Source organism: Ovis aries, chromosome 4, assembly GCF_016772045.2.
Source record: "Ovis aries strain OAR_USU_Benz2616 breed Rambouillet chromosome 4, ARS-UI_Ramb_v3.0, whole genome shotgun sequence".
NCBI classification, from domain to species: Eukaryota; Metazoa; Chordata; class Mammalia; order Artiodactyla; family Bovidae; genus Ovis; species Ovis aries.
The window spans coordinates 875,631-891,791 of record NC_056057.1 but is presented as its reverse complement, the minus strand read 5'-3'; the positions used below and the strand labels follow the sequence as shown (position 1 = coordinate 891,791).

The 16,161-nt window shown below is 37.4% G+C and overlaps 2 pseudogenes; both read right to left on the bottom strand.

The window, feature by feature from the left end:
- Positions 1–4,015: 4,015 nt before the first annotated feature.
- On the bottom strand, positions 4,016–4,965 carry LOC106990711 (olfactory receptor 5D13-like; annotated as a pseudogene).
- A 9,881-nt stretch (positions 4,966–14,846) lies between these two features.
- LOC106990712 (olfactory receptor 1165-like) lies at positions 14,847–15,921 on the bottom strand (annotated as a pseudogene).
- Positions 15,922–16,161: the final 240 nt, after the last annotated feature.

Genomic DNA, 16,161 nt, shown 5'->3' with positions numbered 1-16,161 from the left:
GAAGCACTTGAACAATATATAAAGCATTTCATGAAAATTACTATCACGAGGACACTTTTCCTTTTCACTTCAGCCATATTTTCCACACCCTTGACATACTTGCAGACATTACTTTCAAAAAAATGGAATTGTATATTATGGTGTTTATTATTATTTTATACTTATGATTCTTATCTTCTTTCGACTCAATTTTGAGGTCTTGAATTACCAGGCATTATAACATTCTTTTTAAAAATTTCATTGTGACTACTCTGATAAGCACAGTGTGGATATCCTCAGAGCAAAAATCAGGAGGATACCCGAGTAAAGGGGGAGGATATCAAAGCTCACCCTCAGGGAAATGGACTCAGGAGACATTATCACACAAAGACTGACAAAGAGTGTCCACTGCTTTAGAGGTTTCAGGATGTCAGAGTTCCCCAAAGGAGAGAAAAGAAACAAGATATATCATCCCACCTGAAACCAACTCACTCGAAGATCCCATTCCTACTGTTAACTGTCTCCAGGGCAGTTCCCACTTAGAATTCAAATATCATGTAAAATATTAAGGAGCTAATCAATATAGCAGGAGCTCACAAAAATTTAATGTGACTGGAATATACTTCTTTCTGAATATCCAGAAAAACTCAGAGAAAGGAAGAAGCAGAGAGATTTGGAAGCTGAATCTGATTTCTCTGGACAAAATGTAGAGCTTACGTATGCTTCCATGACCTTGGGGATTTAGACCCCAGAGAATTGCTCGAGCTACTTGTTTTTATATCACATATCAAGAAATTATCTAGAATGCTTTTTTTATGTGGCAATTTGCAAGACGGTAGTTGTTGTTGGTTTTTTTTTTTTTTTCCCTGAATCACTGGAGATGACACCTCAAATAGTCTATTTCATGAATTTCTTTTAAAATTAATTACAAAAAATACATGAACTGAATAAGAAAACTTGATGACTACAGTAAAACCCAAAACGAAAGATAAATAAGCTAAAATGAAACTGTTCAGAGATATTAACTGCTATTATATATATTTACTGTGTGATTTTTCTTTCCCATTCTGTGTATGAAGTACATGTGTTTTGAGATGTATAAGCAGTATACCTTGGTCTCTGATTTTGTTGCTTAACCTAAGTAAATATTATTTTCTCCAGAAACAGTGATGTTCTTTACTGAAACTAAATTATGTTTTCTTCTAAAAATAAGCAATGCACACTTCCTAGCTTACATTAATACAATTAAATAACACAGCGTCTTAAAAATGGCAAATGCATTTTGGAAACATGTTTAAGTCTCTAAAACCTTGGAGTGTCAATCAATCTACTGGTTCTACTACAGTGAAATATCACAAAATTAGACCACTGACTTGCCTGGTGGTTCAGTGGTTAAAAAAAAAAAAATTCATCTGCAGTGCAGGAGATGTAGGTTCTATCCTTGCCTGGAGTTGGGAATAACACTTGGTGAAGGAAATGGCCACCCACTCCAGTAGTCTTGCCTGGAAAATCTGTTGGACAGAGGAGCCTGGTGGGATGCAGTCTGTAGATATACAAAAGATTTGAACACAATTTAGCGACTAAACAGTAGCAACAAATGCTTCCCCTAGGCTCCTGACAACCTGACTAACACTTGCCAGACTCTAACAGGAAGCCATAACACACTAGAGGCTGTTTCCCACCAGGCATAGAATTTTTGTACATAGTATGGTCTTGATCCAAAATCCCACAGGTCTGCATGGTTATTCTCTCACTGAGATAGGCTTGAGTTCCACAATACATCTTCCTCCCATTGCTGACACCTCTGTACTCTGGACTAACTTTGGAGCCAGTATCTACACCCTAGTCACCCAGAGCTAGCAACCTTGTTGGATGTTAGCTTTCCATGCTGCACAACAAATTGCCACCAACTTTGAGGCTTAAACTGCTATCACAGTTTCTGTAGCATAATAGTCTGGGACGTGCTTGTGTAACTTCATAAGATACTGGTAAACTATTTTCAAAGTTATTTAACACTGAAATGCATATCTGAAATGCATAAGCATTTAACTTGCTACACATTTTCACCAGTATTTGAAACTATTATTCATTTTAGCTATTCTAAATGGAGTATAGTAGTTTCTCCTCATGGTTTAAGTTTTAATTTTAAAAAGAATGTCATTGATGACTAGCTATACTTACTATTTTTTCATGTGTTTATTTGTGTGTTCTCTTTTGTCAAATGTGTGCTCAGATAGTTCATCAAAACTTTAAGTAGGCTTTTTTTCTTGTATTGAGTATAAAGACTTCCTCTGTATGTTTTACATTGAAATCATTTATCAAATATAAGTTTTGCAAATACTTACTCAAATCTATGGATTGTATTTTCACTTTATTAATGTTGTCATTTATGCTTAAGAATCTTTTACCAAACATTTTTGATGGCAATGAAGCTCCTTTTATTGTTTTTTAAAGATCCATCCTTTTTATGTTCGTTCAAAGAATTATCATCATAACTTTTGAAAGATTTTTTCTGTTTTATGCTAAATATTTTTCAGTTTTCATTTTTGTGTTTACATCTATGATTCATTCTTCTATGATTCCTTGGAAAGAAAGCTATGACAATCCTAGACAGTGTATTAAAAAGCAGAGGCATCACTTTGTTGACAAAGGTCCATATGGTCAAAGTTATGTTTTTTCCAATAGTCATGTATAGATGTGAGTGTTGGACCATAAAGAAGGCTGAGTGCCAAATTGTTGCTGTCAAATTGTGGTGCTGGAGAAAACTCTTGAGAGTCCCTTGAACAACAAAGACATCAAACCAGGTCAGTCCTACAGGAGATCAACCCTGAATTCTCATTGGAAGGACTGAGGCTGAAGCTAAAGCTCCGACACTTTGGCCACCAGTTGAGAAGAGTTGACTCACTGGAAAAGACTCTGATGCTGGGAAAGGTTGAGGGCAGGCAGAGAAGTGGGCAACAGAGGATGAGATAGTTGGATAGCTTCACTGACTTAATGGACATGAGTATGAGCAAACTCTATGATATAGTGAAGAACAGATTGCTGTCATGCATGCCTAAACACTTTAGTCTAAGACAATACTTGGTCATTGTATGATTGGAATAATTGTGTTGTTGATTGGTTACTCATATTTTATTGTTACTGTGTGTTTGATTGATTAGTTCTTGGAGTCCATGTTGCCCTCCTGTCTAATTTTCCCAGACTTGTGTTTTTAAGAGTATGTCATGAACAGTTTTATGCCTTCTTCGTATGAAGCTTGAACTTTCTCCTTAATCATTTTTTTATGATGTACATGCCAACTGGCCAAAGCAGAAAAAAATAGCTTATTTCATCATATACCCATAAACTTTTAGTACATTTGAATTCACTCAAAAATAATTTATAAATACTACAAAAAGCAGTCATTTTAAAAAATTTTGATTGCATGGCAAAACCAATACAGTATTGTAAAGTAAAATAAAGTAAAAATAAAAATTAAAAATTAAATAAAAAATAAAATTCCTCTATTAATGGATAGAGGTTTAAATTAAATTTTTTTTAATTTACATATGGTTTACAGCAGTTTTCAGAGAAGGCAATGGCACCCCACTCCAGTACTCTTGCCTGGAAAACCCCATGGATGCAGGAGCCTGGTAGGCTGTAGCCCATGGGGTCGCTAAGAGTCGGACACAATTGAGTGACTTCATTTTCACTTTTCACTTTCATGCATTGGAGAAGGAAATGGCAACCCACTCCAGTGTTCTTGCTGGAGAATCCCAGGGACGGGGGAGCCTGGTGGGCTGCTGTCTATGGGGTCGCACAGAGTCGGACACGACTGAAGTGACTTAGCAGCAGCAGCAGCACAGCTATTTTACTAAACATTGATGTAAGCAAAAATCAATAATCATCAATAAAATTCTATCCTGCCATAGATATATTAACTTAAAGCTTTATATTTATCAAAAGATTTGAATCATCAGTTATATCACAAGAACTGAACAATCTGTAGTATAGGATATCAATTTTTTTCAGAAATAAAATAATGAATTAAAAAATATTATGTGGAGTGACAAAGTGGTTTTGAGAAAACTAACCTTGTGAATGTATTTGTTACTGCTTTGTTCCTCAAGCTGTTGGTTAAGGGGTTCAGAATAGGAATCGCTATTGTGTAAAACACAGAAGTCAGTTTGATTGTGAGCCAAGAAGTTTTTGGATTAGGAATGCAGTAAAGGAAAAGGATGGTTCCATGGAAGATGCTGATGGCTGTCAGGTGGGAAGCAGAGGTGGAAAAGGTTTTCCAGTGCTCACTTGCAGAAAGCATCCTCATAACAGTGATAAAAATGAATATATAGAACATCAGAATAATCACCAGGCTGCTCACCTCATTAAATATGGTGATAATAAAACATAACATCTGACTGATACAGGGATCTGAGCAAAAGACAGAAACAATTACAGAGTGGTCACCGATAGAATTATTTATGGTGCTAGACTTGCAATAGGATAATGCAAAAAGGAAATATGTGAGTGTCATGGAGCACACTACACCACATGAGTAAGACCCAGCCATCAAGAGAGCACACCACTTCGGACACATCGCAGAGGTATAGAGCAAGGGGTTTCAGACTGCCACAATGTGGTCATAGCACATTGCTGCTAACATGAAAGTGTCTGCTACACCAAATAGGCAAGCAAAACAAAATTGCACAATGCAATCAGAGAAAGAGTTGGTTCTGTCCTCCACAATCAAATTCTCAAACAGTTTGGGTGTAACTACAGTAGAAAAACAGAAATCAACAAAGGACAAGTGACTAAGGAAAAAGTACATGATCGTGTGGAGTTTTGAATTGACCTTGGTGATTATGATCATGCCTAAATTCCCCACCACAGTGACTGTGTAGATAGACAAGAAAACAAGGAAAAGTGGGACCCAGAGTTCTGGTATTCTGAGAAAACCAGGAGAATAAGTGTGGGTATGATACTCTGATTTCCTTCTGATAGCAGCATGATTCCTGTTGAACAAAGGGCCAAGCATTATTCCTGAAAAATAGAAATGAATAAAACAGAGAAACAGAGAAGGCAGAAATTTCATATGTCTCTGTGGAGTTGGTATATTTTCTCCAGGTATGGTCCTCAAACCAGCAGCAGCAGGGACACCTAAAAATATGCTAGGGATGCAAATTCTAAACTCCCATCTCCAACTGCCTGAATCAAAAACTCTGGAATGTAGCCCACAATTTGTGATTTATCCAACACTCCAGGTGATTTCTGATGCATGATAAATTATGAGAACCACTAAAATACATACTATTCATGCTATCATTTAAAATTCAACCCTTAGTATTTTTAATATACAACTGAAATATACATTTGGAACACAAAAGAAATTGTAAATCTCAAAATTTTGAGATGCCAAAAAGAAGCAGAGTACTATGTTATGTTTCTAACAGTTACACAAAGGATCAAGGAGATCACATGATGTGTAAAAGTGCCATATAAATCTCAGTATAATATTTTTATATTCTAGTCATATTAAAGAATTAAGCACCCACAAAGTTTGTAAACTGGCATAAATTTTAAATTGTAACTAGTTCATGCCTTCTATCTTGTGCTTAAATTAATTATGGAATCCTATTCATGAAATAATCATGTACCTTCCATCAAAGACTCCATTAAGTTTACACTGCCTCCTGGGATAATTTTTGGGTTTTTATATTGACATTTATATTGACATTTCATTCATTAATTGAATCTAATTAACTTATATTAATTATTTGTAAATGTAATTTTAGATCACCAACATGTCTGACGTAGGGTGCAGCATGCTTGGGGCTGGTGCATGGGGATGACCCAGAGAGATGTTGTGGGGAGGGAGGTGGGAGGGGGGGTCATGTTTGGGAACGCATGTAAGAATTAAAGATTTTAAAATTTAAAAAATAAAAAAAAATTAAAAAATAAACCCACACACACACACAAAAAAAAAGAATTCCACAGTTGCTTAATGGTAAAGAATCCACCTTCAGTGTAAGAGACACAGGAGACACAGGTTCAATTCCTGGGTGGGGAAGATTCCCTTGAGAAGGAAATGGCAACCCACCCCAGTATTGCTGTGGTCCTCCCTGATGCCTGAGACAGTAAATAATGCACCTGCAATGCAGGAGACCACCTGCAATGCAGCAGACCTGAGTTCAATCCCTAGGTTGGGAAGATCCCCTGGAGAAGGAGATAGCAACCCACTCCAGTATGACTTAGCAGCTAAATCTTTTGGATATATATCTAAAATTATAAGTGAGTGTTAGCTGCTTTCTCAAGTATGACTCTGAAAAACCATGGACTGCAGGCCACCAGCTTTCTCTGTGATTCTCCAGGTAAGAATACTGGAGTGGATTGCCATTCCCTTCTCCAGGGGATCTTCCAAACTCAGAGATCAAATCCAGGTCTACAGCAGACAGATTCTTTACTGTCTCAGCCACCAATATATAATATAAAATATATATAATGTTAGAAGAAACAAAGTGATATAATTAATATTTATAAATTATATATCAGTTCAGTTCAGTCACTCAGTCGTGTCCGACTCTTTGCGACCCCATGAATCACAGCATGCCAGGCCTCCCTGTCCATCACCATCTCCTGGAGTTCATTCAGACTCACGTCCATCGAGTCCGTGATGCCTTCCAGCCATCTCATCCTTGGTCGTTCTCTTCTCCTCCTGCCCCCAATCCCTCCCAGCATCAGAGTCTTTTCCAATGAATGAACACTTCACATAAGGTGGCCAAAGAACTGGAGCTTCAGCTTTAGCAACATTCCTTCCAAAGAAATCCCAGGGTTGATCTCCTTCAGAATGGACTGGTTGGATCTCCTTGCAGTCCAAAGGATTCTCAAGAGTCTTCTCCAACACCACAGTTTAAAAGCATCAATTCTTCAGCGCTCAGCCTTTTTCATAGTCCAGCTCTCACATCCATACGTGACCACAGGAAAACCATAGCCTTGACTAGACAGACCTTAGTCGGCAAAGTAATGTCTCTGCTTTTGAACATACTATCTAGGTTGATCATAACTTTTCTTGCAAGGATAAAGCGTCTTTTAATTTCATGGCTGCAGTCACCATCTGCAGTGATTTTGGAGCCCCCCCCCCCCAAAAAAAAAAATAAAGTCTGACACTGTTTCTACTGTTTCCCCATCTACTTCACATGAAGTGATGGGACCTGATGCCATGATCTTAGTTTTCTGAATGTTGAGCTTTAAGCCAACTTTTTCACTCTCCTCTTTCACTTTTATCAAGAGGCTTTTTAGCTCCTCTTCACTTTCTGCCATAAGGGTGGTGTCATCTGCATATCTGAGGTTATTGATATTTCTCCCGTACATCTCTTTAAAGAGGGATTCAAGAATTTTTAACAAATCATTGGATTATATGAGACACACCGATCAGGATAGTCTTCTTTTCTTATAATCAACCGATTTAAAACTAGTTGTAATTAAAAATTATTTGCTAGCAGCTCCCGGATTAATGTATAAGTGAATGGCTAGTTGAAGATATGTGTACACCAAATGGTGGGGAACCTTAAGGACTAGTTTAGAGTTCTACTCGTCACTCATGAGGTCAACATTTTTGTAATATCTCTATTAATACCTCATTCTAATTAAAATAGCACCTACTTGCTTGAATGTTTCACTTAAGATAAGAAACTTGATGATCTGTGACTCCATCTTAAGAAGATAAAAAAACATAGTTTTTAATCTCACAATAAATAGAAGGAGGAAAAGATGAGAATGGTGATCAAAAATAGAAAATGGACAGTGAAATAGAAATAAAGGATTGAGTAAAACTAACATTCTGATGTTTAAAATGATACATAAAATAAATCATCTTTTAGATAAATTGATTGAAAATAACAGATCATAACACAATTGCTACTCAAGAAAAAAAAAATGGGACTTCATTACAGATTCTGTCAATGTAGAAAAAATAATTAGGGAGAATTATGTATAATTTTCTTCCAAAAAATTGACTACTTAGTTGATGTAGAAAAATCATTTGAACCATACAAATAAAATTACCAAAGATGAAATACAAAATAAGAATAGCCTCTATCTTCTTATGAAATTGAATTTTCGGTTAAAAATCTTCCCACAAGAAGAACCCCAGGCACATATTATTAAATGGTAAATTCTGTCAAGCATTTAAGTAATAAACAGCACAAAAAATGTATGGATATTTGAATAAACAGAGCAATAAGAGATATATGCAACACTTTTTCTTCATCCCATTAATATAGATCATACTCAAACTAGAGGCACTGGGATTTGAATTCAGTCGGTCTGGCCCCAGAATTTGTGCTCTTATTTTAAAAGTTATGTCATTTGATTACAATTGGGCCATAAAGATTCTTAAAGGATAAGCTTATGATCATGGGTTTTATAGTCTCACAATTGGAAAGGTTTTGGTTGAAGGAAGGACTTGATTAGAATTTTGCTCCAGGAGAATGATTCAGACAGGAAGGGGAGGAGGGGCTACAAGAGGAAAGAAGACTGGAAATCAAGTTATTTAAACTTGATGCTGTTACTATCTTGCCTATACCTTGTGTGAAACATGTACTTAGGATTGTGTTTATTTGTACGTGACAGCTCTCTAATTCCTAAACATCTATGTACATAAGAATATTCTAAGAGGCTTGTTTAAAATGAGCATTCCTGGTTTCTCTGCCAAATATCCATGAGTTCAACTGATTTTCTAGGTGATTCTGACAGAGGTTCTAAGAAACCTCTATGATAGAAACCAAAGATTTCTGGATTGGATTTTCAGCTACAAATATCTAGAACCCAGCACTGTTCAAGCACAATGATAAAATTCTTCTGCCTGCTTCCTGACCCTAGGGAGATAAGGATTTGGTTGAAGAGGCAAAGACAATTCAATCAACAAAGTGCAAAACCTGAAAATGATTAATTAGCTTAGAATGTGTGAATCATAACTCTCTAGTTTAAAAACTGATAGCTGACATGCAGGTTACTGGCAATCATCAGTATACATATATTTTTTTGTCCCCAGTAAAAAATACATTTCTCAATGAGGCAAAAATTTTAAATGAAGGTATGAAGTTTATTTTAGAGATATAGCACAAGTGGGAGAGCAGGCGGAGAAACTGTTTAGTTATGATCGAAGCAAGGCAGAGAGGCACACCAGAAAAGAAAGGATGTGAGTGTCCCCTACAGTGAGGAGAGGCCACCACCAATATTTCTGATCATTTTCTGAGTTTTTGGACATCTCTGGTGTTTCATGGGTTACCCTGGTGGTTCAGAGGCAAAGAATCCATCTGCCAGGCAAAGGACACATGTTTTATCCCTGGATCAGGAAGATCCCCTGGAGAAGGAAATGGCAATCCACTCCAGTATACTTGCCTGGAGAATCTCATAGATAGAGGAACTTGGCAGGCTACCGTCCATGGAGTTGTAAAAGAGATATGACTTAGTACTAACCAACAACCATCAACAACAAAACCAGACAATGTTGTTAAAAAAAAAAAAGAGAGAGAGAAAAAATATCAAGATAAATAATGTACTTCTTTACAGAAATACTGAATAAAATATTAGAAAATAAAATATCACAGTATATGATAGAAAAATAAATAATGACTTGGGAGGGGGGGGGACCAAAATAATTACCTGTATAGCAGCAAACAAGATATATAAGAAAATTCCTTCAATCTGATGAGGATCATCTACAAAAATACCTCTAGCTAGCATTATGTTTAATGTAAAAACAGAAAATAGAAAAAAAATTCTACATAAAGTAAAATAATTTAATTTTCTACTGACCCTGTGTATAACAACAACCAAAAAAATAATGTCTTCAACCACTTTTATTCAACATCTTGTTTTAAATTTTTGCTGAATGAGGAAAGAAAATTATAATTACTGGAAATTAGAAAGTAAAACGGTCTTTATTTGCCAGCTAGATTCTGTATATAGAAAATTATAAGGAATCTGCAACCAAAATATGAAAAAATAATAACAGAATGCAGTAGTGTTGCATAAACGAGTATATATAAAAATATTAATTGCATCATTGTATTCTAATGGTAGCAAATAAAAATGACTTTTTAAAGTATAATTTGCAAGACTTACTCATGCACGCATGTATGTGTATGTGTTAGTCTCTCGGTCATGTCCAGCTCTTTGCAACCCCATGGGCTGTAGCCTGCCAGGCTCCTCTGTCCATGGAATTCTCCACTCAAGAAAACTGAAGTGAGTTGCCATTTCCTTCTATAGGGATCTTCCTGACCCAGGGATCAAACACAGGTCTCCTGATAAGGATTATCAATAAACTGTTGATAGCTAAGCTGTAATCCCTGAATACCTTAATTACACCAAAGGCAATCCATTTCTAGTATTCATGGTCAGCAGTCCATATTTTTCACAATGATAACCTATTTCTGACATTCTATACTCTAACAAGAAAGTGAAAGTGTTCATCACTCTGTCATGCCTGACTCTTTGGGCCCCCATGGACTGTAGTCTGCCAGGCTCCTTTGTCCATGGAAATCCCCAGGCAAGACTGCTGGAATGGCTGACCATTCCCTTTTCCAGGGAATCTTCCCAATCTAGGGACTGAACCCAGGTCTTCTGCATTGCAGGTAGACTTTTTACCATTTGAGCCACCAGAGAAGCCCACACTCTTATATGTCAGTTCAGTTCAGTTTAGTCACTCAATAGTCTTCAACTCTTTGCGACCCCATGAATTGCAGCATGCCAGGCCTCCCTGTCCATCATCAACTCCCGCAGTTCACTCAGACCTACGTCCATCGAATTGGTGATGCCATCCAGCCATCTCATCCTCTGTCGTCCCCTTCTCCTACTGCCACCAATCCTTCACAGCATCAGGGTCTTTTCCAATGAGTCAACTCTTTGGATGAAGTGGCCAAAGAAATGAAGTTTCAGCTTTAGCATCATTCCTTCCAAGGAACACCCAGGACTAATCTTTAGAATGAACTGGTTGGATTTCCTTGCAGTCCAAGGGACTCTCAAGGTCTTCTCCAACACCACAGGTCAAAAGCATCAATTCTTAAGCACTCAGCTTTCTTCACAGTCCAACTCTCACATCCATACATGACCACTGGAAAAACCACAGCCTTGACTAGACGGACTTTTGTTGGCAAAGTAATGTCTCTGCTTTTGAATATGCTATCTAAGTTGGTCATAACTTTTCTTCCAAGGAGTAAGCGTCTTTTAATTTCATGGCTGCAGTCACCATCTGCAGTGATTTTGGAGACCCAAAATATAAAGTCTGACATTGTTTCCACTGTTGCCCCATCTATTTCCCATGAAGTGATGGGACCAGATGCCATGATCTTCGTTTTCTGAATGTTGAGCTTTAAGCCAGCTTTTTCTCTCTCCACTTTCACTTCCGTCAAGAGGCTTTTTAGTTCCTCTTCACTTTCTGCCATAAGGGTGGTGTCATCTGCATATCTGAAGTTATTGATATTTCTCCTGGCAATCTTGATTCCAGCTTGTGCTTCTTCCAGTTCAGCATTTCTCATGATATATTCTACATAGAAGTTAAATAAGCAGGGTGACAATATACAGCCTTGATGTACTCCTTTTCCTATTTGGAACCAGTCTGTTGTTCCATGTCCAGTTCTAACTGTTGCTTCCTGACCTGCATAGAGGTTTCTCAAGAGGCAGGTCAGGTGGTCTTGTATTCCCATCTCTTTCAGAATTTTCCACAGTTTATTGTAATCCACACAGTCAAAGGTTTCAGCATAGTCAATAAGGCAGAAATAGATGTTTCTCTGAAACTCGTTTACTTTTTCTATGATCGAGCAGATGTTGGCAATTTGATCTCTGGTTCCTCTGCCTTTGATAAAACCAGCTTGAACATCCGGAAGTTCATGGTTCACGTATTGCTGAAGCCTGGCTTGGAGAATTTTGAGCATTACTTTACTAGCGTGTGAGATGAGTACAATTGAGTATTCTTTGGCATTGCCTGTCTTTGGGATTGGAATGAAGACTCTTTTCCAGTCCTGTGGCCACTGCTGAGTTTTCCAAATTTGCTGGCATACTGAGTGCAGCACTTTTACAACATCATTTTTCAGGAGTTGAAATAGCTCAACTGAAATTCTATCACCTCCACTAGCTTTGTTCATACTGATGCTTCCTAAGGCCCACTTGACTTCACATTCCAGGATGTCTGGCTCCAGGTGAGTGATCGCACCATCGTGATTCTCTTGGTCATGCAAATTTTTTTTGTATAGTTCTTCTGTGTATTCTTGCCATCTCTTCTAAATATCTTCTGCTTCTGTTAGGTCCATACCATTTCTGTCCTTTATCGAGCCCATCTTTGCATGAAATGTTCCCTTGGTATGTCTGATTTTCTTGAAGAGATCTCTAGTCTTTCCCATTCTGTTTTTTTTTTCTTTCTCTATTTCTTTGCACTGATCACTGAGGGAGGCTTTCTTATCTCTCCTTGCTATTTTTTGGAACTCTGCATTCAGATGCTTATGTCCTTCCTTTTCTCATTTGCTTTTAGCTTCTGTTATTTTCACAGCTATTGTAAGTCCTCCCCAGACAGCCATTTTGCTTTTTTGCATTTCTTTCCATGGGGATGATCTGATCCCTGTCTCCTGTACAGTGTCACGAACCTCATTCCATAGTTCTTCAGGTACTCTATTTATCAGATCTAGTCCCTTAAATCTATTTCTCGGTTCCACTGTATACTCATAAGGGATTTGCTTTAGGTCATACCTGAATGGTCTAGTAGTTTTCCATCCTTTTTTCATTTTAAGTCTGAATTTGGCAATAAGGAGTTCATGATCTGAGCCACAGTCAGCTCCCGGTCTTGTTTTTGCTGCCTGTATAGAGCTTCTCCATCTTTGGCTGCAAAGAATATAATCAATCGGATTTCAGTGTTGACCATCTGGTGATGTTCATGTGTAGAGTCTTCTCTTGTGTTGTTGGAAGGGGCTGTTTGCTATGACCAGTGCGTTGTCTTGGCAAAAATCTATTAGCCTTTGCCTGCTTCATTCTGTATTCCAAGGCCAAACTTGCCTGTTACTCCAGGTGTTTCTTGACTTCCTACTTTTGCATTCCAGTCCCCTAAAAAGAAAAGAACATCTTTTTGGGGTGTTAGCACTAAAAGGTCTTGTAGGTCTTCATAGAACCGTTCAACTTCTTCTTCTTTAGCATTACTGGTTGGGGCATAAACTTGGATTACTGTGATACTGAATGGTTTGCCTTGGAAATGAACAGAGATCATTCTGTCTTTTTTGAGATTGCATCCAAGTACTGCATTTTGGACTCCTTTGTTGACCATGATGGCTACTCCATTTCTTCTAAGGGATTCCTGGCCGCAGTAGTAGATATAATGGTCATCTGAGTTAAATTCACTCATTCCAGTCCATTTAATTCGCTGATTCTTAGAATGTCAACATTCACTCTTGCCATCTCCTGTTTAACCACTTCCAATTTGCCTTGATTCATGGACCTGACATTCCAGGTTCCTATGCAATATTGCTCTTTACAGCATCGGACATTGCTTCTTTCACCAGTCACATCCACAGCTGGGTATTGTTTTTGCTTTGGCTCCATCCCTTCATTCTTTCTGGAGGTATTTCTCCACTGATCTCCAGTAGCATATTGGGCACCTACTGACCTGGGGAGTTCCTCTTTTAGTATCCTATCATTTTGCCTTTTCATGCTGTTCATGGGGTTCTCAAGGCAAGAATACTGAAGTGGTTTGCTATTCCCTTCTCCAGTGGACCATGACTATAGTCGAGCATGCTTTATCATGCAGAGCTAAAGAACAAGTGACATAAATTTTAGAGCCCCTAAGAGTCTCAGGGTTTAAAAGAATGAACAAAATAAATACTGAAGTCTATATGAAAATGAAATGGTCAAGGATAAACAGGATCCACTTACAGGGAAGAAAAGATGTCAGAAGTTGCTGTAATGGGTAGTGAGATTTACTTCAAAGTTATCATAAAGAATATGTGGTAATGGTAGGTACCTCAAAGGAATATAAGAAAGACTTATGAAACTGAATGAGGTAGATTCATGATTAGGTCGTTATTCAAAAACATCTCTGTTAATCTATTATAATTTTTTCATACTTCATTATTGATAAATAGCATTTCTTCTTGTTTGCATTATGAGTGCAAAGCTGAGACATGAATGAGTATATATGTTAGAAGAAGAGAAGATAGAGCAATTCTTAACTTGGGCTTTATCACTGAGTAATCATTATATCTCCTTAGAAATACATTTAACTTTTTCTCAGTATTCAGTATCATCTTAAACATCTTTTATTAAACTATATTATACTGGTATTCAAAAAGTTAGTGATGCATACAGAGACTAGCTATTATTTTCAGGATCTTCTTGCTTAAAATCAGGTAATATATTTATAATGCAAACTCAAAAGTCCTAATTTTACCTGGAGTAAAATAAAGTTTTGAGAAAAGTTAAACGTTGCATTCTATAGAACTGAATCAAAAGAGTTAGTTATGAGAACCTGAGTGCAAATTTAACCCTAACCCTAACCTTAACCCTGACACTAAACAGAGTTATGATCTGTGTTTGCAGCAGTGTTACAAATCACAACATAAACTGTAGCATAAGGAATGAGTCTCTAATAACATATTTTTTTCATCACTCTGAGTTTCATAATGTATTTTTTCTATATTAACTCAGAAATCATTGTAGCTCATCCTGACCATCAAAAAAAATGTAAAATGCAACACACAATTTATTTGAAACATAATCATATATTTACTTAGAGGTAAACTAGCATCAGAAATATATAAGAAAATTATTAGGCATAATATGAACATAAACATGTTTATTTGAGTTATTCACAGCTTGACTTTAATTCAACTGCCTATTGGACTTCTGAATTATATTGAGGGAGAAAGCAGTTTCATAGTTATCAAACTCCTGGCTGTCTCTTTCACATCTTTATTCCTAAGGCTATAGATAAGAGGGTTCAGCATAGGAATCGTGACAGTAAAAAACACAGTGGCTACTTTGACGAGGAGCCATGAGCTTTTGTAGTTGGGTACACCATAAAGGAACAGGGCAGTCCCATGGAAAATGGTGATGGTGGTCAGGTGGGAGGCACAGGTGGAGAAGGCTTTTCAGAGTCCAGTAGCTGAAGGCATCTTGATGATTGTGACATCTATGAAAACATAGGAAGTGAGGATAATCAGGAAGCTACACACTTCATTGAGTGTAAAAATGATGAAACACATCAGCTGACTGAAATGTGTGTCAGAACAGGAAGCAGAGATGATGGCAGAATATTCACAGCCAAAGTGATGTATGATATAGAACTGCAGAAGGACAGCTCCCAAAGGGAACATGTGATTGTCAAGTACACGTTCCACCCCACGTGTAAGTCCCAGCGACCAGGAGGCAGCAGAGCTTAGGAGACACAGTTACTGTGTAAAGCAGGGGGTTACAAACAGCCACAAACCTGTCATAGGCCATCGCTGCTAGCATGGACATCTCCATAATCACAAATGTACAGCCAAAGAAAAACTGTGCCATGAATCCTTTGAAGGAGATAACTCTGTCTTTCACTACCAAGCTATCTAGGAGTTTGGGTGTAAATACACTGGAAGAACAAATATCCAAAAAGGATAAATGGCTAAGAAAAAAGTACATGGGTGTGTGGAGTTTGAGACTTGTCCTTATGACCACTAGTATGCCAAGGTTCCCCACCAGAGTGACTGTGTAAATGGTCAAGAACAGCAGGAAAAGGGGTGCCAGGAAGTGTGGATATTCTGAGAAGCCCAAGAGGATGAACATGGTCACAGAGCTCTGATTTCCTTCACTCAGAACCATGGATCTTGATTTAAAAGATAAAAATAAAGAAGAATTAAAATTGAGCAGTGAAACATGAGAAGGTGGAGTGAAAGAAGTCCAAGATTGCTCAACCTAAGCTAGTGAAGGCAGTGTGATCAGCGTATACCCAGGAATGTTATGAAGTGTCAGGTTGAAGTCTTAGCTTGACAACTTGAGTAAATTTGATTATGGGAAATTAGTTTTATCCTTTAGAACTTTAGTTTCTTTATCTGGAAAATAAGAAAGAATAGTATTTATCAATAGTAGTATTGCATATAAATGATTCCTGAATGAGTATAATGCTTAGAGTATTAAATATCCCCAAGATAGAATATAATTATATGAGAACACAGGCTACATAGAGGA